This window comes from Leuresthes tenuis, unplaced genomic scaffold (assembly GCF_036924035.1).
Source record: "Leuresthes tenuis unplaced genomic scaffold, fLeuTen1.0.hap1 SCAF_7, whole genome shotgun sequence".
Classification (NCBI taxonomy): domain Eukaryota; kingdom Metazoa; phylum Chordata; class Actinopteri; order Atheriniformes; family Atherinopsidae; genus Leuresthes; species Leuresthes tenuis.
In genome coordinates this window covers 35,143,774-35,170,014 of record NW_027325361.1, presented here as the reverse complement: position 1 = coordinate 35,170,014, position 26,241 = coordinate 35,143,774, and the positions used below count along the sequence as shown (strand labels likewise).

Genomic DNA, 26,241 nt, shown 5'->3' with positions numbered 1-26,241 from the left:
TGAAATTTAGATGCAGGTATGTAACATTTCCATACTTTTGTATTTTAAGGCACTTGTTTTATAAATACTTATGTTTTTGGTGCACTATTTATAACACCATAATCATATATGTGTTATTATTATTATTTTTGGTTGTTGTTTGGTATTTATTTCAACATATAACTTTTTAAAAGACTACTAAAGCCTGCTTTCCTCCCTATTAAGACAGTGGACGTAAGTCTCCTATTATCGTGTTTCTTTAAGAACATGGTGTGGCGAGGGCGGGGCGGGACACGGGTGTCAGTTTCCTGTAAGTTCCCTGTAAGGCCACTAGGCGTGTCTCTGCTCCATGAAAGCTTTGGATAGAGAGTGGGTGCTGAAGGAGGAGGGGGAGTGGAAGCAAAACCGAGAGAGAGAGAACGGTGTTTTATCAGCCAAGTGCAACTGAATCGTGAGGAGCGGACGATACGATGGGGGGAAAAATCCCTCTCCTGTTTCTTTTCTCCAACATCAGCTTCATTAAGATGTAGACCGATGCGTGTCCAACGACCCGGAGCATTATGGTCTCTTCTCTCACAGGGGGATCTTATTCTTTTCATAGTTCTAAATTTAAAAAGGAAAATAAAAACATTTCGGATTAATGGTGCACTTGTTTTGAGCTAGAGTGGGTTCCTTAATTTGTTTTCCGTGCGTGTACAATTTTTGGATTGTGTCTAACCCGAGTTTCTACCTTCTGGAGTCAAAAGTGCGCCAGTCTTATGTCCAAAGCTTGAGCGTCTGGATTTTTTCTTCACGGCAGGAGGGAATAAGTGGCTTTTGGGAGGAATTGACCTTATCCTAACGCACAGAGGAATATTGCCCAAGGTGGGAGAAAACAGTGGATGGGATGCCTCTGAAGGTAAATACGCGCTCAGAGTAAATTCACCAAGCTTCACGAGACATAAAGAACATTTGGTTTGGGGAAATTTACCGTTGAAATGATGCCGCTATCGATGCAGTGGGAGTGATGTTGAGTTCTTGATTCACGGCAGAATTACTCTGAAGATGTGATGATGGTGGAAGTTATGCGATTGAGACAATCACTGCCTTCAAAAAAATCCATATGCCTTAGTTTTATAGGCACAGTGGAACAGTTTTATAATGAAATGATCTGTGTTTTGAAGAGTGTCCTGTGATAAGAAAAAAAATCTTCTGTCTGCCACTTTTGACTCACTCCTTTCCAAGTGCTTGGGCGCACTGGGTCGCGCACATTCGCTAAAGAGAATGCGCAAAATGGTCTGATTATAAAATAAGGCTTTGCCTTAAAAGGTACAGTTTAACAATCAATTGCATTACTATCATAGCTTGCTGTGGACTGGAATACAATTCGAAAAGATAATCATCATCCGTCCGCTGGCTCTTTACTACCTGCAGGTGGTTTGTGCCTGTGTAAATCTAATGCCACTGCTCAGCTTCTGTTCAGGAAAGATTTTTATCCCCATTCTTCTTTAAATACGTGCGCGTTTACATTTTGATGCTGATGCTTTGGAATACATAGTACTGGAGCTGACTCCCTCTTCCTTTCTCTAATCTAATGAACGTTAACCTCTTTTTAGGCAGAATTTGGGATATTAGGAGTGTGTGTGTGTGTGTGTGTGTGGGGGGGGGGGGGGGGGGGGGGGCAGTCAGTGTGTGTGTGTGTGTGTATGCTGAATGGGTTCACTCTATTCTCTTTCCGATCAAGCAAGGGGGGAAAGAGAAAGAAAGTTACGCCTGTCGGCCGCAGTCGGGTAGAACTGGATATCACAAAAACTGCAGTAACCGGAGCGTTTGCTTGTATGTCATGACTAATAACATTATCTCATCACACATACACCGGTACAAACCACGTTTTGATTAAGTGGCGTAGTTACTTAGCAATGCTTCTCGAGCTATGTAGGTATAAAAATGGGCCTGCAGATCAGCCTAATTAAGCCCGACTGATCATGCATATTTCCATTACTTAGATGTTGATAAGAATTTAATAAAACAAACCTTAACATGCATGTGGACAGGAGCACCAGGGGAAAATTATATCAGAGATCTGAACCTGTAACCCTCTTGCTGTGAGAAGACTGCACCAATTTGCTTCCCCACAGCTGAAATGTTTAGATGAAGAACAGGAGCCATGAAAACACATTATGGGATGGCTATTTCAATCAGTAGATGACAATGGCATGATCTGCCGGTGACCTTTTTAATGAACAATTTTTAATGAACACATTTTTTTCAATTTCTCACTTATGCAATGTTCAGTTTATGCAAGTGTGTGTGCATGAATGTTGGGGATGGGGGTGTGAGAACAGTCAGTTCACACTTTATCCCAAGGGTTCTGATCTGCATAGCAGAGCACTCAAAGAAAACTACTACTCACTGCTCATCATTGACTTCCTCCTCTCTCCCATCACATAAAGCTCTCCTGGTCAACCCATTCTGTTTTCCTCTCCTCGTTTTTTTCTACTTCTCTGTGCAAAGGAGGGAGCAAGTTTTTAAATAGTAATTTCCCTGTTGACTAATAAAGTTGCTTCTTAAATAGTTGATTATCTTTTTCTTTGGCAGTGTTCTGTATTTGAAGCTGGTTTTTGGAAGCTACAATGGGACGTCGTGCATTATGCAAAATTACTTGAATGGCTGATATACCATGACAACAGTAAACTATTCCCCTTCAGATCCAGCAGTTTTATAAATACCAAAAATGACCCTTTTGTGTTGGATAGTGGTCAGAAGTTGGATTCTTATGCATTTACAGCTGATAAATGCTGGCCAACATTAAGTCACAAGCTTTTGCAATATCATTGACAGCTCAGTTTCACTCCCAACTAATCATATACAGCTGTTTTGTCAGGACCCCTGGGGTTGGATTGTAATGCACTTTTGCCATTCACTACCTTTATGTAGTCATGATTATGTAAAAGGGTTTGTGTTTCTAACTAACTTCTAACTTTTAAACAACTAGTTTTGGTGTCTAAACCCAAGGGCTTAACCATGGTTTAGACATTGGGGGGGTCCAAGAAAAACAAAATTGTTAAGTGCATTATCTACAATTCTTTATTTATATATGAAAAATTGGACATTTAGAACATAGTTTAGAGGACTACATTGACCATGTAAGTTCACATCTAAAGGAATAGTGTAATTTCTCCGAGACAGTGACTGCCCCCCCACTTTGTTTTGGTTAGTTGCTTACTGTTTACTGACCTTAAACACACCTACCAATTACAATTATGCTCTTCCAGTAGTTCTGTAGCAAATAGGACAGCTTCCAATGGAAAACGACCAAATACCCAAAGCATGTTTATGGAAATATTTTAATAAGGACAACTAATGATGTAACAAAGTACAGACTTTTCCTTTAACAAAAAATGTGCTGAGGACTTTTAAGTCCAGGTTCATTTCTATTGTGTCAATGTCTCAAAATGTGCATTAACAATGAAAAGTCTAATAGTCTAATGTTATTTTTGTTTTAAGTTTTTTTATTTTGAAAGGGGGCGGAAGTTTATTTTGTTGATTCTGTGTTGGATTTCCTGTTCTGGTACAATCTGCTCTGTTGAGCTTGGCGCGGTTGAGCAGTGGCTCCGTCAAAAGTAGAAGTCCAACGTAAAGCTAACGAGAGCCGCTGCTGAGACGGCGGCGCGCCCGGTGGCGCGCACGGTGGGTCACTCTCATTGGCTAGAGTGTTAGCATCAACAACGGCGACCGCGGCGCAGCCGTTACCACGGTAACACACGGATATAAATTGAAAATAAATAAGACATAACAAGAGACCGATCCCTTGACAGGGTTCATAAAAGGAGAACATGCATTTTACATATTTTCTTCTGTATATTGGGGGGACAGGTTGGTATTTTCTCAATATTGGGGGGGACACGACCCCCCCAAAGAATGCGTGGTTACGCCATAGTCTAAACCTAACCAAAATGTAAGATTACCTAATTTAAGAGTCTCAGGTGAGCCTCCAAGTCATGTCTAGCATTTATTTGACCTATTCCATCACCAGCCCAATTCCTCCTTATATCGACTATGTCACCTAGTTACAACAAAAATAAGCCTGCATGTTGTCAGAATGCTTGCCTCCATCATCAAATATTGCTGCTGTCACTGTATCATTGGCAGAGACGCTAAAGGCCACCTTGTGTGTATCTCAGAGAAGTTATAACAAATGGCAATATTTGATACATTGTAAATGAGAGTTTGTTGTAATGCTTACTTCTCATCACAATGTGACATCAAGAGTAGAGTATTTGAATATGTAAATTCACATTTATTGTCAAACGCATTACATACTATTCAAAATCTTCTCACAGTGGGTGTTTGGAGATAAGATTGGCATGTTGGTTGGCTTTATCCAGGAAATAAAGCTTCTTTCTTTCTTCTGATATGTTTTATTTTCCTTTCTTATGAAAAAAATTCTGTCTTGCTTTTTTTTTTCATACACTTTTGGATCAATAGTCTAGATACTCTGCTGACTGCTATACATGTCAACATCTAACCTCACTGTAATCAGGCCATGAGGAAACAATTACAGTAGTTTAAATATGCATCTGTCTTCACTGAAACAGCAGAAAATAAATTAGTTATTGGCAGGGATACTGGGAGGACACAAGTGTTTTTAGTCAGCTAGCCTGTCTTTGATTTGAGGGGAAATTGGGTGAGTTTTCCAATTTCTCTCTTTTCAGGAGTTGTTGTTGCTTGCTTTGTCTCTTTAAGCAGTACTATATTTACTGGGACAAAAAAGAGAAACTGGTTCAATGACAGACAAGTAAGAAAAAAATAAGAAGAACTGTAATGTAGCTAAAATCTACTGTAGGATATGACACTTTCTGTTATCATCTCAGTTTGTACCTCCTGTCACTAAGTGGTTCAATAAGCTTTAAAGTGCACTAGAAGTAGTCACTGTTACTGGCTCCAGAACATTTATAGCTCTAGAAAAATCCCATTGAACAAGTGTAAAATATTCTCATCAAATACGAAGTCAGAGAATCCTACCCAAAAGGTTCTGATGTCATCAGCTTATTTATGTATTTTGGGTAATTGTGCTGGTGTTTTATCTCAAAATATTTCCATAAAGAAATAGATATAGTCTTCAAAAAACAATGTTGAAACTCACCTGGACATTTGTTTCATCAATGATTTGGAGTGTTATATGTTGAACAAATTTTTTTTCCCATCAAAAAGGAAGCAGTATGCATTTGGCAGACACTTTCGTCCAGAACGACAAAAACTAGTCGGGTAAGGGGGTCTTGCCTAAAGACCCCTACTAGAGGTAGTACCTTTCATGCAGGTAATCTAATTTTGCAATGCAAGCCTCTTTTAATCAGTTTTTCATTTACTGCAATTATTGCTTGCTCCTTAGTGAAGACCCTCAAATAACCCTGGTTTCTATTCTTTTTAGTCAATAATGAAACATAACCTGTTTTTCTTAGAGGTTTACTAGTATGTGGATGCTCTGTGCTATAGAGAGTATTGTTAAGAGCAAAAAGTCTCTTAAGACAATAAACATAGCCATGCTCTTGTGTCTCTTAACAATAGTTGTTTTAAACGCTATAGGAAAATGGTTTTCATTCCTGTAATTAAAAAAACTTGAAAGCAGATATTATAAATGCTGCAAGCAGCAGAAAAAAAGATACACAAAAGCACATTTTTGTACCATTTCAGTGTGAGAAACTTTATGTTTATTGCCCTGAATAACATAATGTGCTGGGAGAAGCTACACTTTTTGAAACTATCCAACTGATTATCTTCCATCTGCTTACGAATGAGTCTGTTTGACTGCTGTATTTTTTATCTTCCTGCTGCATTCATATTCAAAGTGCCATGAAGTGCAATGCCGCTGACTATTTCTAAGTAGGAACTCTAAAATATCTCTAGCCCTAGAGAGAAAAAGCTTAACTTCTCTCATGAATACTGAATCAACCTCTCATTAAAGTGATTATGATGACAAGTGTTCCAAGTATTCCTCTTCACTTCCACCATCTTGTACATATATGGTCAATTTTGGATCAAAGGATACCAAAATATGGAGCCCATAGTTGGAAAAGTGGACTTTGTCAACAGTCAGATGATGTCTTGGCTATGTCTGCTTCTCATCTACACTCTGTTTAGGCACTCCACAAAGACAGGGATGGGAAAATTGAGGCGGATGTGAGAAATATGTGGAGCAGGATATTCCAAGAGCATTTTAACATGGTATTGAATTGGCTCTTATATTGCCATGTATACTGAAAACCAAAAGGTGGGAACTTTTAGTATACTACTGGTAGCAAAAGGATGTTTGATATGGAGGTTTAAAGTGGTTTCATGCCACAGTGCTCTTTCTAAGAATGTAGGTTTTGTCCAAATGCTTCGGTTTCTTTTCAGAGCCCAAATATATGCAGGTTAGGTTAGTTTGTAATTTTAAATGACTGATAGGTTGTAAGTGGTTACCTGCCTCTTTGGTTTAGCATAGTATTGGACTAACGACCTATACAAGGTATAGTTCAGCTTGCTCAAGCTTTCCATGATCTTGAGTGTATTTTTTGTAATTATTCCTGAGAAACACAAATCTTTTGCATTCAGTGAGAGTGATTGATGTAAATATAAAAACTAAATGCAGCAATGGATTATAAAATAATTTTATGGTTGTTAAAAGTACAAAAAATATCCTTTGATACGTCGTCATTTTATCTGATTTTCTCAGTGCTGAGCGAATAGGAGGAATAATAGCAAGTAGCACGACATCAATCCGATTGCTTTTCAAAGCACTCACCATTGTCTGCCCTGCAAATGACTCATGATATATAGGTTTATATTTAGTAATGGGGAATCTCTTGTTTTTAATAATTTGCTGTGTGAACGTTGCTGATTGAGCTGAGAAGGGATAGTTATGATTTTGTATTTGCATGGATTACATTACGTGATGTATAAAATAAACAGTTTTGCTTTCCCCACGAAGCCGTGCCCACATGTGTTGGTTCTTGTAGCTGTTCAACTTAGCAGTTTGAGACAGACCTTTTGGACTTCAGAGGTCAGTAATCTCCTTGGGAATGAGGCCACAGGGGAATTTTTTCTTGTCACTATATAGTTTTGAGTTATGAAAAGAAGCACCCGGACAAGTTTTTCATTCCTAAACATTGCAAACTGTGAACAAATAATTGTTATGGTAATGGTTCATATATTAATATTTTATTTATTTGGTTTTAATAATGTTTTGTTTATTAGGTTAATAGTATTTATTCAATTCAGTTCAGTTTTATTTATATAGCGCCAAGTCACAACAAAGTCGTCTCAAGGCACTTCAAAGATACAGTCCAATTGAAGCCAATTAGAATGCAATTAATTCCAATAACAATCATAATACAATAAAATTTAGTATTTAGTGTACCCACATTTAATTTATTTTGTATTTATTTATTTTTTAATGATGCCTCATGTACGTGTTGTAGTGATTTATATAAATTATTGATTAATTTACTTAGCTTTTCAAATCAATGATTAGTGATTTCAGGGGAGATATGTGGGAGGAAAACTATATTTAATTCACACCATACCGTCTATCTCTGTGTCATGCCTAAGAGGGATCAGTTTAGGGAGGATGCAGACTTGGCACCAGCCTGTTTTTAGCCATGTACTTACAAACATTATCCAAATGTGTAAGAAGGGTCCAACAATCTATTGTCTTTTGAATCCTTGTATGCTGCTACGTGATATGTATCTCCACTGTAGATGTCAATAAAATTCCCCTAAAAGGCTGAAAAGATGAGGCAAACTACTAAAACAAATCACAAAATATGGACCTTGAGAGTAAGTATAAGAGTATGAGAGTAGTACCACGATGTCAGAGACCAGTCAATAGAATAAACTTTAGGAATCAGGTAAAACAGCAAATAGAATATTTAAACATTGAGCTGAAGAATTTACAACTAGACATACCACATATAGTGAGAAATGAATTTCAAACTATTACATTACATTTTGAATTTTCCTTTACTCTGGTTTTTCATCGTCGTCTTTGGTACTTCCTGTTTTATTTTGTAAGAACTTCTCCCTTGGTTGGTTAATTGTGAGAATGCTATTAAGCATGCATACTTTAAGCAAATTAAACCATTTTTGCACAAAACGTTCAGCTCTTTCTGGAGATTGTGGCTATTGCTTTTGGTGTTTCTAACTCTTATAGTTTTTAAACTCCTTGCCTTAGGTCTGGGTGCCCGGCCATGTCTCTGTCTGATAAGTGCAGTGAGTCTGAGTTTGTGTGTGTGTGTGTGTGTGTCTGTTTGTCTCCGTGTCTCTCTGGGTATCTATGGGGGTGGGAGGGTTGGTATGTTTTATCATTGTTGTTTTTAGCCTCTGTGAGGCACTTTGTCTTGCTTTTAAAGCATGAAAGGTGCAATATAAATACAATTTGAATTGATTTGATGATTTAAAATATTAAGGTTTCAGTGCAAATTTTTCTCTTTAAAAATAATGGTAAATCCTTTCAAATCATTAAAAAAGCTTCCTCTTCTTTCAAACTTAACTACTTCAGCATACTTTCAGCTAGAGACACCGTTAAAACTTTAAAATGTTCACGAGACATTCAGCTATTACTGAATAATGCAGCTTTTTAGAAATATTCAGCCGATTTTGAACTATCACACAGAAAAAAAGTTTTTAACTTGTCAACTGTTTCTAAAATCTTGAAGCGACAGAAATGATTTTAGCATTGAAATATAGGAAAATGTGTCCCCTTTTAGCCAATGCAACTTTCATAGCCTTCAGAACTTCACTTTTTTAATTAGAAGCCTCTAAATCACAGCAGTACCTTCCAACTGCCAGTCCTTTTTGCATTTTTCTTCTCTTTTCTGTAGTTTTCTGCCTTCATCCAGCTCCAGCTCCTTTCAATAATATCTTTCAGGCCTTTTGAGGCTTCAGAAGATAACTCTTTGCTAACTTTTCACTATTTTCAGCTTTTTTAGCATGGTCAGCTATCCCCATTCAGCTTTTCAGCATTCTCACTACTATTTCGCAGGAACAGCTTTTTCTAGTTCCATTTTCTTAGTTTAAGTACTCCTGCATACTTCAACAATTTTGGTCTCAAAACGTTCAGCTCATTCAGGAGATGGGTGCAAAGACTTTTGGTATTTCTAACTTTTATACTTTTTAAAATATTTAACTTTTATTCAAATTTTCCCATCCATCAACTTAATGGAAAGTGCTTTCAACTCTTCCTCCTCTTCAACCTACTTCTGTATACTTTCAGCTAGAGACACCATTCAAACTTTAGACGAGTCACAAGACATTCAGCTATTACCAAATTGTTAAGCTTTCTCAAATATTAAGCCAAGTTTGAAATATGATCGTTTCAAAAACATGAACATTTTGGCTCCGTCTTGGTTTTTATGAATGGGTAGCCAGCAGAGTGACACACTGATCATTTTCATCTTTTTCTGATATTCAACTAAATTTTCAAACAAATTCCTCTAACTTTCATACAGTTTAACGTACAGAAACAAATTATACCTTAAAATGTAGGAAAATTTGCCCTTTGCCAATGTAACTACAAAAGAGCTCACATTTACAGAATTTCAGCTATGAGCCTTGAAGCGAGAGAAGCTTTTCAAATTCTCTCACTGACTCCAATGGAAAGTTTGGTCTGACACAGCAGACAGCTTCAAGTGTGTTAAACTCGCTGCCGTTTCAAAAAATCTTTCACTCCATTGAAATAAAAACTACATTACCGCATTCCCCTAACCCGTTTGGTGCTCAAAGCCTTCAAATTATTTTCCTCACTCTTATAGTTTTCTCACAGGAGGTCATAGTATTCCTTCAGCCATTTTCTGCTCCTCCTTGTCCAATTCTGCTGGGTGTGAGCTCGTTAAGCCACAGCTGCTTTCAAACATTCCTATAACTGTGAGGACATCTCTCTTCCACTCCTCTGCTACATATTACACTGCAGCCATTTTAACTATTACTCACTTGACCTTTGACCTTCTGATGGACATGGCTTTGAACTGTTTCCTATCACTAAAGCCATGTCACACTGAGGGACACAGTGTCACATTAGCTACTTTGAATTAAACCATTTCTTTCTTTCTCTGTTTCCCATTTAAGATCAGTGTTCTGGTGATCCATTTAACCTTTGACCTCTTTCATGAGAACTGTTCATCTCTGTGTTGAAATGCTCTTCAGTTGTCATTTCTGCACTTTTAAAATTCAATTTAAGGTTTCAATTAAGATGGTATATTCATTCCATTTCACCCTTTTAGAATGATTTAGAAAAAATTTCAAGACTTTTCACTTATTTTTATTCTGCTTGAAATCCTTTTGGGTTTTTTAAACCTTCAGCTTTTCATTGCAGATACTTCTGCCATTTTTTCAGCCATTTAAACAATTTTTTTTCCATCAGCTTTGAATCGTTTCACTAATTTCTTTTTCAGCTTCAAGCTCCTTCCTTTTATTTCGCATTTTTCTTCTCTTTTCTGTAATTTTCAGCCTTCATTTTCTGGTATCAGCTATCCACATTCAGCTCATAAGCATTCTCACTGCTTTACACCCTGGTTTAAGTTGCTGATTATACTCATGTTTATACTCAGTGCTCTATTATTGCCCTAAATCGGCCAAGCACATTGAATACTGAACAGAGGTCATGAAAGTTAATGTGTCACAATCTGTATCTTAGGTTTTGTCACGTTTGTGTTTTTGTCTTGCCATTTCCTCACGTACCTCAGTCTCTCTCTGGTCTGGTCATCAGTTCCACTCCCTTCACCTGTGTTTATTGTCATCAGCTGCACTCACTCACCAATCACCCTCCATAGTATTTAGACTCCCAGTTTTCATTCACTCATTGTCATATCCTCACCGTCACTTATGTTGTAGAAATCAGGTTTGTACTTGTCACCATCACCTATGCTGCGTTATCAGGTTTTGTCAGGTTTTTGTCATAATCCAAGTTAAGTTATTTTTCATTGTCTTGGACTACGGTCACAATGCAGTTGCAAGTGACCTGAATCAGATTTTTTTCGCTCACATGTGACCCATATATATTTGCTTTTGACAATGTGAACAGCACAAGTCGCATTGAATCTGACATTTTCAAATCGGAATCCGGCCACTTTTAAATGTGGTACTGAATCAGATACATATCTGATTTTTTATTTTATTTTTTTTGTCTGAACTGCCAGGACGCATTTAATGCGACTTTGACGTCTCCCTGGGGAAGTTTGATATAGTCAGGCATGAGAACCTGGTGCACAGCTTTGCAGAAGTCATGCACAATAGCGCAAACGGAGGACTTTGCGATGCTAAACAGGTTGGCCAAGGTTGCAACCCAATATAGTCCCACTCGCTTTCTCAATGTGATGGATCTCCTGAACGACGTGTCTCCTCTTGAAAGTCTTGGGGAGAGGCGCTGCCAAATGTGATTAAAGGCATTCCTTGACATTCTAAAGTTCTGGAAGAATTCCTGCTCCGTGTAACCAGTCACAACCTGGTCCCATCACGCTCCGATGCCGCATCCAAATACCTCTCTGTGCGGATGTTGCGGTTATTGCTCCGCATAGAGCCATCATTAACATCTTCCTGTTCTTCCTTTACAGTTTAGTTATAGAACCTTTGTTATGCAGGCTAGGAGACAAGCTGCATTGTTTTTCCTTACCTGGTACTGTGATAATATGCCCTTAGTTGTAAGTGCTTATGCTGATGATGTATTGTTTTAGTAGAGAGCAAACAGACATTGAGGCTCTGAAACAAAGCCTAAATATCTATATGAAATCATCTTCAGGAAAGGTAAATTGGCACGGGATTGGGGAGGGAAGATGCGTCCTACTTTGCCTGGGAATTTAATGTGGGGAGGGAGTGGCTTGAAAGTTCTTGGGGTACTGTTGGGCACTGAGGAGTTTCAGAAACAAAATTGGGATGGAGTGATAGATAAAGTATGTGCAAGGTTGTCTAAATGGAAATAGTTGCTACCCCAGTTGTCTTAAAGAGGGTGTGTCTTGATTACTAATAACTTAGTTGCTTCGATGCTATGGCATAAGCTGATAGTTCTCTGTCCCCCTAAAGACCTAATTTGAGAGAATACAGCAGAGGATCTTGGACTTTTTTTGCAGTGGTAAACACTGTATTTTTGGATCTACACTTTTTTTTACCTGTAGCAGAAGGGAGTCAAGGCCTTGTTGACTTTTTGTCCAGGACGGCAGCATTCAGATTGTAGACAACTCAGAGACTTTATCATTGTGGCATGAGGTGGTAGGATACAGCAAAGTGTCTCTTGTGGAGGGCTGAAAGACTGGGATATGATAAACAGCTTTTTCTACTACAAAAGGAAGCTGTGGATTGGGTTTTTCAACATTTTATACTTCTGTCCTGGAAGCTCAGCAAGTTCTGAAAGACAGGGAACCTGCTGCCATTCCAGGTCTGTGGATATTTGAAGAGTCACTTTTCCACAATTGCTTGATTAATGCAAGCATTCTCACATCGGCCTCCATAAGATCAGCCTTGAGAGAAGCAGGCAGTGTGAAGCTGGGACATTTGACCTCACCTGCGGATGTGTTGTGCCATAATATAAATCTCAGACCAAGATTGCTGTCCAGAGTTGTGGAGGACATTTTGAGGTCCCTTCCAGAAAGCTGGAGGTGTTTCTTGTCTGCTTCAGCAGGCATTTGGGATCCATAAGAACCGTACAAGTTTCCATCTCTGACTATTGACTATCCCAGTCTTCCACATTGAGAGGAAAATAAGCTTTCTTTCACGGCTCCGGTCCTTGAAAGACTTAAAGGCATCGAGGTGGGTTGAGTTTTTTGGAGCAGGCTCTACTCCAACAGGACACTGGCGGTCGTTGTACAAACTGCCTGTTGAGAAACAGGCGGCAGACCTCCAGTGGAAGATTGTACATGGTGCCATAGTTACAAGCAGATACAAGGTACATATTGATCCTACTCAAAACATAAAGCGTGGCAGAGCCGGATTAAAAAATACTTAAACTGTGATTTAACGATAAACAAGACTATGAAAACGAGAGCAGACTATGAATAAATAACTTGGAAACAAGACGATGGCAAGACTCACACATTATCAAGAGCTGGCTTGACAATGCTGAAACATCTGAGGACTGCAGGACAATGGAAAACTATTGACGAATTGAGCAAAGAAATAAGAATCACTTCTCTTTGTTTTAGAGAGAGACTGTTGAGAGACGTTAAATGATCAGATTTAACAGATTTTTTATTTATTTATTGTCATGCACATATAGATATACATACATGTAAAGTTGCCCTCTGCTTTTAACCCATCCAGGTTGGCAACTGTTGAACATGCACAGGGTCACACACTCAGAGATAGGTGCCATACACTGGAGAGGTGGGCAGCCAATCACAGTACTGGGGGAGCATGGTACAGTGCCTTGCTCAAGGGCACCTTGGCAAGGAGGTGGACTGACACCCCTCCATCTGTCAGTTTCACCAATTTTTGAGTGGTGAGAGTGGGAATCAAACCAATCTTCCGGTTACTGGATGACCCACTCTAACCACTGAGTCACGGCCACCCTAAAAATAGCCTTCCTGGGGCCTCATGTACAAAGACTTGGATTTCCTAGTGAAACATGACATACGCTTAATGCCCTCCTATGCACAAATTTATCCGGATGTATGAATCTGTACGTACGCATGAATCCAAGCACATTTCCTTTGCTTATCAATGTGGAATTGAGCGCAAGTGTCTGAGTACCCGACTCCTCCCTGTCCACGCCCCTACTTAAATTTGTAAATCATATTTAAATTAGCCTTGCACCGGCGATTCCCCTCTCTGCACGATCAGAAAATAAAGAAAAAAGGCAGGCAGGGAAAAAATAAGAACTTCACGGAAAGTGAGATGGAGGTGCTACTTTCTGAAGTGGAGGTGCACAATAATGTGCTCTTTGGCATGCTGTCCTCCGGCATAAGCAGTAAACGTAAGAGGAGTGGGTGGGAGAGCGTGTGCAAGGCTGTCAATACTATGAGGTCTGAGAAACGCACACAAGCAGATGTGAAGAAGAAGTGGTCTGACATTACGGTGGATGTGAAGCAGAGACTGGCTGCCCACCGCCGAAGTGTGGCCAAAACATGCGGGGGGACAGGAGAAGAGAGGCCAACCCTGTTTGAAAAGAGAGTTGGCGCAACTATGGGTGACACTGTTCTCTCAGGGGTGGTGGGAGCACACCTTGGTGACTCTGATTACCCCCAAGGTAAAGACCTATGTTTTTGTGTAACTCACAACAAATGTGTTCATACAGTAACCTTGTGCAGAAGACACTCTTTAGTTATTGTCCTTGATGACTCACGAACTTCCGAAATATAGACAGCTTATTAAATGTCCGACCAGACAGGAGAATATTCTGGATCACTGTTACACCACAGTCAGGGATGTTTAACACGCCGTCCCCCGTGCTGCACTGGGCCACTCCGACCATGTCATGGTTCACCTGATTCCTGCTTACAAGCAGAAGCTAAAGTTCTGCAAACCTTATAGTGACGACATCAAGGAAGTGGACCAGTGAGGCTGTGGAGTATCTCCAGGCGTGTTTGGACTCTACTCACTGAGATGTGTTCTGGGCTGCTACCAATAGTCTGGATGAGTACACAGAGGCTGTGACATCATACATCAGCTTCTGTGAGGACTGCTGTGTTCCACCACGCACCAGAGTGAGTTACAACAACGACAAACCCTGGTTCACAGCCAAACTCAGAAGGTTAAGGTTGGGTTGGAAAAGGAAGAGGCCTTCAGGAGTGGGGACAAATACAGATTCAAAGAGGCAAAGCACAAGTTTAGCAAGGTGGTGAAAGAGGCTAAACGACTGTACTCTGAGAAGCACCAACACCAGCCAACAACTCTGCATCTGTCTGGAAAGGGCTCAGGCAGATCACCAACTACAAGTCTAAAGCCCCCCCACTCCATGAACGACCAACACTTAGTCAACGACCTGAACGAGTTTGACTGTCGTTTGACAGGCAGTCCTGTAACCATCCCCTATGACACCTCTCAACAGCTCCAGCTTCATATCAACTCCACCTCCCCCACCTCAACAGGGGCCTGGGCACCTCTACCAATACCCACCTTAAAGACCCACCTCTCCTCCCCTCCACCCACCTCAGTGATGACTCTTTCCATACATGAGAGAGACGTCAACAAACTCTTCAGGAGACAGAACCCCCGGAAAGCTGCTGGACCAGATTCTGTCTCTCCATCCACCTTGAAGCATTGCGCTGATCAGCTGTCTCCAGTGTTCACAGACATTTTTAACACTTCGTTGGAGACCTGTCACGTGTCAACCTGATTTAAGACCTCTATCATTCCTGTTCCCAAGAAGCCAAGGTCCACAGGACTTCAGACCCGTTGCCCTGACCTCTGTGGTTATGAAGTCCTTTGAGCGCCTTGTGCTTTCACACCTGAAAGAGATCACTGACCCCCTCCTGGACCCCCTAAAGTTTGCCTACAGAGCCAACAGATCTGTAGACGATGCAGTAAACCTGACCCTTCACTACATCCTCCAGCACCTGGATTCCGCAGGTACCTACACCAGGATCCTGTTTGTGGATTTCAGCTCTGCCTTCAACACAATCATCTCGGCTCTGCTTCAGGAGAAGCTGTCCCAGCTGAGTGTGCCTGACTCCACCTGCAGGTGGATTACAAACTTTCTGTCTGACAGGAAGCAGCATGTGAAGCTGAGAAAACACGTCTCCGACTCACAGCTCATCAGCACTGGTTCCCCCAGGGCTGTGTTCTTTCTCCTCTGCTCTTCTCTCTGTACACCAACAGCTGCACCTCTAGTCATCAGTCCGTCAAGCTCCTGAAGTTCACGGACGGCACCACTCTCATCGGACTTATCTCTGATGGTGACGAGTTCGCCTACAGGTGGGAGGCTGACAATCTGGCAATCTGGTGCAGGGAGAACAACCTGGAGCTCAATGCTCTAAAGACAGTGGAGATGGTTGTGGACTTCAGGAAGAACTCAGCCTCAGCTACCCCCATCACCCTCTGTGACTCCACAATTAACACTGTGGAATCTTTCCGCTTTATGAGAACTATCATCTCCTAGGACCTAAAGTGGGAGCTGAACATCAGCAAATGGTAAATGGACTTGTACTTGTATAGCGCTTTTCTAGTCTAACTGACCACTCAAAGCGCTTCACTACATGCCGCATTCACCCCACTCACACAGCACGTCTTAATCTTAAGATTTTTTTCTAATCATCCAATGATACACTGGGGGGGCAACGTGTCTTGCCCAAGGACGCTTCGACATGTATCCTGGGGAAGCCAGAGTCGAACCACCGACCTTCCGATTGGTGGGTGACTGCTCTTCCTCCTGAGCTACAGCGCACCATGTGAATAGAATAATTATGTACAGAATGAATGAACTCCCGCTTCTTCCAAAATTAAGCCGGGAGCGAGAGAGCTGTAAACTGCGAATTAGGTATCATGAGTCCTGAATCACACTTTCTTTCCACTCCCACCTCAATAACATTACCCGGACTGCATACTTCCATTTACGTAATATCAATCGTCTCCGCCTCTCTCACTCCTCACACCACTGCTATCCTGGTCCACAGACTCGTCACCTCCCGCATCGATTATTGTAACTCACTCCTTTTCGGTGCCCCTCACAAATCCCTTCATAAGCTTCAACTGGTCCAAAATTCTGCAGCCTGCATCAAAACCAGAACACCCTCGTTTCACCGTATCACCCCTGTCCTCCAGCAGTTTCACTGACTCACGGTCAAATTCAGAATTACTTTTAAAATCTTTTCTTCACATTTAATGTGAAGCTTTCAGTCGCTCTGCTCCCCAACTCTGGAACTCACTCCCACCAGACTTCCGCAATATTGACTCTTTACCCAACTTCAAATCAAATCTCAAAAACCCAAAGCCTCATTGTTCTTTTTAACTTGTGTTACTTTATTTATTGAGTTTTTAATGTGTTGTAAAGCGTCCTTGAGTTTTAAGAAAGGCGCTTTTTTAAATAAAATGTATTATTATTATTAGTTGCAGTCATCGAGCGCCTGGCCATGTTGAGACTTTTTTCATTTATTTTTTAAGCCATTTTCATATTAAACCATTTCTTCTTTATTTCGGTGACATTATGAACTATAGGTGACACGGAATTACCAGCACTCGTAATTGCTTCTGTTGTGGAGCAAAGAGTAGTCGACTCACCTTTGCAGCCTTTTATGGGGAATTTATTGATCAGAATGACACAGAGACATGTACATGGCAGCATGCATGGAAATTCCCAATTACCTTAATTTTTGAGATCTTCTTACACCTCTTTTCTTCGCTTTAGCAGGTCCCGTAATTCCACTGCTGAAACTGCTAAAAATGATCTCTGAAAGCAGAACTTCAATCTCAGAGCCCGTAAAGTTGTTCTTTTTGCGCTTTGATGCCATTCTCATGACTCAACATTCAACACTTCCTGGCATAGGAGATAAGAAGCGTAGCCTTATATGGTATTACTTTGAGTGTGGAGTGCAAATTTACTATCCTCATGCATGTGCACTTAAATACTCATGGGTGGCATACATTATTTATGCAGGTCGTTTACATACTTTTTCCGAGGTTAAGAGCGTTTCTTGAATCTGATGTGGCATGTTCGTACGAGACTTTTATACGAAAAAAGTGAGAGACATTTAGAATACAAATACAAAAATGTTCTTGCAATGAGGCCCATTGTGTGTTCTGCCAAGCGGAGGAAACTCTACAACGTCTCTAGCTGAAATGTTCCAGATTAGTTCCACTGTTCTCTTTGCTGAAGGGGTGGCTCCATGGGATAGAATTTAGAGGACAAGCTTTTTTATTTTTGGTCCTAAATATGCTGCAGTGCAGCATAGTGCCATTTGTTAAGTTAATTGTTTTATTGGTCAGGCCAAGATGAGCATCTGGCTAACAAGGCGAAACAAAGTGAAGGGGCTAGAATCTTTAGATGTGGGGTTAATGATCAGAGGTCTGGTCACAGCCCATATCCGAATAGTTTACTTTTTATAAAATCATTTCAGAATTGGAAGATGTTTTGGTCAATGAATCACCTATATGCATTTGGGTGGTGGGTATTCTCTTCTCTTCTCCACTGTACTGTACTTTGCTTTATTGTCCTGTAATCTACTCTACTCTCTCGCACTCATGACCATTACATTTACTGTGCACATGAAAGTCCATGTGTTGCATATCACATCTTGTTTGCCATAAGCAAAGGAAAAAAAAAAAGAACAAGATTTTGAAATACTTCAATATATTCAATGGACCTTTAAAGTAAGGTGATTTAATTTAAAAGTACTTTTTTTAAATAATTACACTCAGAGCTGTGACAAAATTATTTAAATCTAAACTTTTTATGAAAGAATGCTGTTCTCACAACATTACTATGTTTTCCGTTCTCTGTCCTCCTATTTCTTTTAAACTGATTTTATTCCTGGTTTCATTCTAGATGGATTAGATTGTTTAAAGCAGGATTAAATAGTCATTTTTGTGACACACATTGTCAAATATTTAGCAAAATGGTAAACTCTTGGTAAATCTGGTTGAGGTATAAGAAAAAGTCAGCATTAAAACTCCTAATGTTACACAAGTCAGAATTACATTGTACAGATATCTGTTAGTCAAACTGCCTGAACATTAGTAACACTTGTTTTCAAAGGGGACAACCTCAGTACTCCAAGACACTTAACGTAAACAAGCCAAAATTATATGTCACAGAATCTAAAAGCCATGAAACCAAAATTTAGACTGGAGGCCTCTTTCTTCTGTTTGTCATCTTTAAACGTAACCAGATGTAGCATATGTTTGAAAGAGTCAAATGACTAAGAGAGATAAACAACTAAAATGGAAAGTGTGAAGTTTGAATTTCAGTGTTTATGTGTCACAATTTATGTACATAAATCAATGTTTTTATCTTATTATTTCTTTTGTTTTTCTACTGGACCTTGAATGTGTATGTGGCAGCTTTCTGGAGGCAGCATAGCTATTTGCATGTGTCTCTGTCCTGAAGGGATACGCCACAATGTAATGTATCCATAGTGGTGCGAGGAAAGCTATGTTCACACTGTTTCCCCATTGACCCTCCTGGCAACCACACGCAAAATATCTGCCTGGTGAACCAAACAGAAAGAGAAAGCTTGCTTCATCCACCAACCACAATGATAATTCCAGTCACTTTCCACTTTATCCATACTACAGTGCTCACGACACTAGCCTGCTTAATATGGACGCCTACTGCATCACTAAGTGAAAATATCCATGTTTTGATCCTGCTCAGTTTAGATGATGGAATTCAAATTAATGCGACACATTGATGCTTATGCAGTTATCTCTCCTTTGAGCTTATTGTTGCATATATAAAGAGCATACATGTAAGTAGATGTGAAATTTCATGTTAGATAGTCACAGTCGTATAGAATAAAATTGTAGATGGACTATAGAGTAGGCATATGGAGACTTTTGTACCAGGAGAATAGAAGGAAAAAGGGGGACTGCTGAGGAGAGGATGAGGAACAGCACAAATCCACTCTGTACTCTCCTTACCTTACTATTCCCGATTCCCCATGTGTTTATTTGTGTGCTTGTGTGTGATGTTTGTGAAGTGCCCAATGCCATAGGCTCACAGCACACAAATCTAGACTGACAGACTTTCTTTCTTTTGCACTGCATGCTGGGAGTTTGGTAGTTGTGCGTGTGGTGAGTTAATGAAAATCAGGAGTGTATTTTAAATCCATTTCCACGTTTATATTGAGGATTATATTATAGTGTAATTGATATTTACTGTTGTATAGATTAATTTGGTATGTCTAAAGCCATCTTACTCTCAAGGGTGGCGTCTGCAGAGTTCCTTTCTCTAAAACATGATATTTGGGTCCAGCCAGTTTATGCATCGAGGATGAATAAAAGTGATGTGAGTTTTTTCAAGGCTGAGCGTTTTGTGAATGACCTTATTGAAAGCAGTGTCTCATTGAATGGCCTTCCTGTCGGGTCACTATGTCAGTTGTTCCCCCATTTATTCCCAATGAAGCGTCGGAGAGAGAGCTCCAGCGAAACTCGCAAGTGGTTTCTGATTTGTGTGTTTGGGCTGCAAAAATGAAAAAACTGAAGCATGTAATCTCTGAGGAGACAAGTATTCATGGTTTTAAAGTCACCTTCACAAATGCTGGACGTGTCATTGAGAGTTAAACATGGAGAGGGTCACTACATGCTGTGCGCCAGTACAGGCTGCATGAAATGCTTTGAATGCTGGGATGTTGGCAACAAATGGGCAGATTTCCCTCATAAGATGTTGGAGGAACGGGCTGAACTGTCAAACCTGCCCACCAACACCTCCGCAAGTGCTGATGCTGCACCGGGGGAGATCTCCTCCCCACCAGCTGGTGTTGATGTTGTGGAGGGATGTAGAAGTTGGTCAGGAAATACAAGTAAGGAGAGTAAGACTCATATGGTGAATGGTATTTGTTTCTGACATGGGTTTAAATACTGGTACTGTTATGTCTATTGCTGAAACTCCTTCTGGTGAAGATGACATGGATTATGACATTCTTGAAAATAATAAACAATAATTAGTTTTTTTCCTACATGAAAAAGCCAAGGGGACTTTTGTTAGATCAAAGCTAATTAGTATTAGGGACATGGATGCTCCCACTTCCTTTTTCTTTAATGTGGAGAGATCGGTTTCAAAGCAGATAGTGTGTCTCCATCACCCTGGTGACCAACCCTGCTACTAATACAACATGCTGTGGATTTCAACGGAGACCTCTTCAGGAAGGAGAAAACTATTTGAGACTGTATAGTTAAGCTTCTGCAAGGGCCTCCTCAACTTGGTGCTGCTGACAGGAGCGTACTGGATGCCACCATTTCCATAGAGGAATTAACTGCTTCTGTAAATCAGATGGTTCCTTGAAGGGAGCTCTAGGGAGCTTTGGTCCAAGGGAGCTTTACCAGACTTCAGGATATGGATGCACCAACATCCTTCTTCTTTAGCAAAGGGACACTTCCTGCTTCCTGTTGACATGGAGTTATTTCATTGCTACCTTGAAAGGCAGATTTAGCCCTTTTAAAGAACTGAAGACCAGTAGCTCTTTTCTACACCGGCAATAAGGTTATTTATAAACAGACCTAAAAATTTTATTGAACTCATGGTTGGTCTGGATCAATCTTATTGTTTTCCAGATAGATCAATGATGGGTGATTTATTTCTAATGAGAGACATATATTTTTGATGTTTGTAAATGATATGATAATGTGGGCATTATATCTATTGATCAGGAGGATGCTTTTTGATTGTGTAGATCATGCTTTTCTTTTCTCAGTATTGCAAGCTTTTGGTGTTGGGGAGGGATTCTTGTTCTGGTTAAAGTTGTTGAACTATGGTGCATGTTGCGTTATAAAAGTGGGAGGAGGGTTGAACTGTCCTGTTGAGCTGTGTAGGTTGAGGAGTAAGCTGAGGGGTCTCTCTTTACCAGAGCTGGTTCAGAGCCCTCTAATTGTTGTATCAGCATACGCTGATAATGTTAATGTGTTTATTCAGGATGAGAAATATGCTCAGGAATTAAAGGAAAGCCTGCTATTGTATGAAAGAGCTTTTTCAGCCAAGGTCAACTGGAGTATGAGTGAGGCTTCTCTGGTGGATGGGTGGACTTTCTGAAGCAACCTTTGCCCCTCTGGGAGTTTAAGGTGGGAGAAAAAAGGCATTAAACTGGGGATTATAGGATTATATCTAGGAAGTGAAGATTTTCAGAGACAAAACTGTGAGGAAGTGCTGGAGAAGGTGGAAGCTAAGCTGTCTCAATGGAAATGGCTGCTACCCCAGCTGTCCTACAGGGGAAGAGCTCTGATTGTCAATTATCTGGTCACCTCATCTCTCTGGCACAGACTCATTGTGTTGGTTCCACACTCAGTACTCGTGGAAGAAGATCAGAAGGTTTTGGAGAATTTCTTCTTGTCTGGTCAGCACTTGCTTAGAGCATCTGTACTTTATTAATCCTTGTCCTCTCTCTATCACTGTGAGATAGACATTCTTTCCAGAATTGCGGCCTTCAGGTTACAGACTGCACAAAGACTTTTGTTTGTCTTTGGGCCCAAGTACTTGGTAGGAAAAATACAGACACTGATTCTGATAATTTTGTGAATTAATTTGCTAACTAATTGCTAGGTTAGTGATATGGAAGAGCAGAAAGAATCAAATGGCAGATCTAAGCTGAACTGATGTGGCACATCTGAAGGGTTTGGTTTAGATTCACCTAAAAGAAGCGCATGCTTTCTACAGTCTGGCCGGCAATTTCATCTCCTTCAAGGCTCTATGGAGGATCAGACAGGTTTTATGTTCTCTTAATGGAGATGATTTCCTGGCCCTTAATTTTTAATTGAATGTATTAGTAGCTTTTGACATGTTTTCTAAGTATGTGCATGTATAGCTACTAGGGAAGAACTGCAATATAGAATGTATATCACATATTGATATTTGATTATTTTTCATTATAGCGTAAGTAAAAGTGATGCTAAAAGTCTTTCTTTCTTTCTTGTTCACATTATTCAGTATAAACTAGGGCTGTAAAGTCCTAGTCCGTTCTGGGTTGACCAAAATTCTGATTGGTCGTTTTTTGCAGTGTTAGTTTCATCCATCAATCCATCCATTCATTATCTACCGCTTCTCTGGGGGTCGCGGGGGCAGCAGCTTGAGCAAAGAAACCCAGACGTCCCTGTCCCATCCTAACCAGATGCCCGAGCCACCCCATCTGGCTCCTCTGAATGCGGAGGAGCAGCGGTTCTACTCCGAGCCCCTCCCGGATGACTGAGCTTCTCACCCTATCTCTAAGGGAGAGCCCAGACACCCCGAGGAGGAAGCCCATTTCGGCCGCTTTTATTCGCGATCTCGTTCTTTCAGTCATTACCAACAACTCGTGATCATAGGTGAGGGTAGGAACGTAGATTGACCAGTAAATAGAGAGCTTCGCCTTCTGGCTCAGCTCCTTCTTCACAACGACGGGTCGGTGCAGAGCCTGCAACACTGTGGATGCTACACCGATCTGTCCGTCAAACTCATGCGCCATTCGTCCCTCACTGTGAACAAGACCCCGAGATACTTGAACTCCTCCACTTGGGGAAGTAACTGTAATTTCATACAGTCTATGGTAAAGTTCATCAGGAGGAAAGTACCACGTGCTAATGGGGGTGTTTTCAGAGCACACCTGTTTCACAGTTAACAGTCTGTCTTCAGAGAACACCCCTTTATTTTCCCATTTTTTGGATTAGCCCAACTCACAAGAGACAGGTAGACTGAACGGCCGGTGGTTTGCTGAATATTTATTTTTATTTTGAGCATTTAATTTACAGTGAGTCCTCATCTACCCTCCATGCCAAAGACACATTGGCAGTGTGGCAGAATTTTACCAAAATAGATGGCGGGAAAAAAGTCCAGTGCAAAATTTGCAAACAACAGTTTGCATATCACAGCTCGACTACAAACATGGCGTATCATCTAAAATGGTAATATTTCAATATTATAGGCTATTAATATCGTATTAAACATATTTAAACATTTTAGTCTAATAATCGTTTATTCGTGTCACAACTGCAGGCGCACCCGCGCACAACAATGGCAGCATCCCTTTATTTTTCAGTAATGCACAGCTTTATTTCATTTGCACTTGTCTCGATCTGGGATATTTAGTTAAGATCATTTTCCCTGAATTGCCTTTTGTGTTTAATTGCCTTCTTGTACTGATATCAGTATATTTTCGGTAATCATGGGCTATTATATTGCGTCAGAGTCGAGTTTTCCGTCAGACTCGAGTTTGCGGGGGGATGTTGGTAAGGTCAATAACTGAGATGCTGGCTGACATTTATATACACATTTAGACATGGAAATTATGTCATCTCCATATGAATAACAGAGTACATTTCAGTCTGTGTTCTCGAAGAATCCTGGCAGATGGTCTTCAGCTCTCTAAGGCCAAGTCCGTATAGTCACAGGTTGCAGCTGAACAATAGGTTTATAGTTGGAGTTAGCGAGAACCTCACTGTGATAGAATTTTCAAAATGGAGGATGGAGTGAGGAGTTGTTTACACCTATATTTATTTGCTTGGAATAAATCCACCTTTTGTACTTTCACTTGAAAAACTATTGGAAGATTGGAAGTGTAGCAGAGAGGGTAACATGATTGAAATTTTCAGAAAACAGCATAAATTCGTTGAGATGTTGTGCTGCCTGGAAATTACTTAGGTGATGACATCACAGACAGTGTCTGCAGTAGTTCACAATAAGATATAAACCTATTACATATATTACTCAGATAACACTAAAATTTCTTGGACATAAACTCACAGCTAACAGTTTCAAATCCACTTTATTTATCTCCAAGAGGTAATTTAAAAGTACAGAGAGAAACATTAATGTCTCAGTTCCAGATCCGTGCACAACTCTTCAAGTAAACAACTTTTCAGTTGGCGTGGTAATTTATCTTAACAGTTGTTGAAATCAGTATGGGGAGAATTCATTCAAGCAGTGCTGCTTCTAATTCAGCACAGAGAAATCTTTAAAAAAAAATGTTCAGTGGAAAATCTGCAAAAATACCAATTATACACAATATGCTCCACTGCAACTTGCTGCCCTATGGTCCCTGAGAGTCTAGAACCATTAGGATGTCTATGAACATAAAATAATCAAATAATCTGTTTTTATGAATATTTGTAACTTTTATAGATAATACCAATTAATACTATATTTAAAAAATCTGAAAATGCCTGAGGCACCATATAAACATGAAAACAGGATTACTTTTGTGTTGCATTAGGCTCTAATAGATGAATAATGATAACTACAAAGTTGAATTAGATGCCACTAAAATGGCTGTTAATGGTGCTGTTAGAGAACCTTGGAATTGCAACAGTCACGGCCCTTTAGGTGTCTTTTAGGGGCCCCTCTCTCTCTCTCTCTCTCTCTGATTGGTGCAACTCAGTACACCTGGCCAGTGTTCTGTGAGGTGCTGATTACAGCTCTGTCTCTTTGGTCTCTCTTGCTCCTTCAGGACAGCAGCGTATTTTAGTTGTGTTGGCATTACCTTTTGGTTCTTAAGTTTCGCACCTTTCAACACACTTGCAGCTCATTTTCTACTTACAACATCACTGCGCTACTGACAACTGAGTGCCACAGCTCACATTTCTTATTAAATTATATAGCTGGCAAACTGGCCAGGGACAAAATGGAGCGTGTGTAGCCGGAACAGGTCTGCAGGACATATGCTGCTTGTGTATAGTATTCTGCGTTCAATCACACGGGACACTCCCTAGATCTCACATTCAGGTTTATTTCTGTACGATGGTGACATGAAAGACAATGTGAGTGAAATGGTCATCTCCTCTCCATATAATTCCTCTCTCAGTCAGGAACAATTCAAACCCACTTATGCCATCACATTTCTCCACATGGCTAACCACACAAGTAAACATTTCTAACATGGAGGCTGTGCAACCCCATACATACCTGAAGGTCGGTGACATGAAAGATATGAAAGACATAACTCCTAACACACACACAAAAAAATACATTGAGCATGTAGGCTATGACATGGAGGACACACAGTAACTGGGACACTAGTAACACTGAGCAGCACTAGTGAGCCTGATTACCAACAAAGACTCTAAGACAATCTGGACAAGTCTGGAAGTCCTGCAGGTCCTTAAGAGGCCAGCTCTAATGAGCGCAGACGAGCAGCAGGTGTGCTTCCAGGAACATTGCAGACTCCGCCCTGGACTTCCTGGATACCTGCTCATCCCCGCCTGGAACTCAGAACACAACTACAATACCACAACCAAGTGCTTTCATGACAGTGGAGCCACACGGTTTTCTTACCGTGTTTTATCATATTTAATTTAATCTATGTTATACAGCAGGAAGGTTGTATCAACCAGCATATGCTTGTGGCACTTAAGGAATAAAACTTTATTTTCTTCTGCAAAAAGACTGAGTGGGACTGGATGATTAAAGCAGCATGTGTAGGCCGTGACTAACGGCTAGGATGCTTCTTCTGCAGTAACACCTGGAAAGTTACCCTACACACCTGTTCGAAAGTAATTTATTTGTGTTGTTCTTTCTTTGTAGCATTCAGAATTCTGTAAAAACTTTTTCTTGAATTGTTCATGAATTTGTTTGTACACTCACAGCAGCTCTTTACCATTTTAACAGTTTTTTTCCCATGTGGATGCATTGATGTGACTGCTCTATATTTGCCTCCCATTGTGTAATGATATCACATACATTGCCTTCTCTCAACTTTCCACATA

At 40.3% G+C, this 26,241-nt stretch overlaps 1 protein-coding gene across 1 annotated transcript in view; it reads left to right on the top strand.

Annotated features, from left to right (window-relative positions):
• Positions 1 to 429: 429 nt before the first annotated feature.
• The window catches only part of nlgn1 (neuroligin 1), a 345,721-nt gene continuing 319,909 nt past the window's right edge, over positions 430 to 26,241 (top strand). The window contains exon 1 of the mRNA XM_072390215.1: positions 430 to 877. The gene's annotated coding sequence lies outside the window, so the exon portion shown is untranslated. The remainder of the gene's footprint in view (positions 878 to 26,241) is intronic.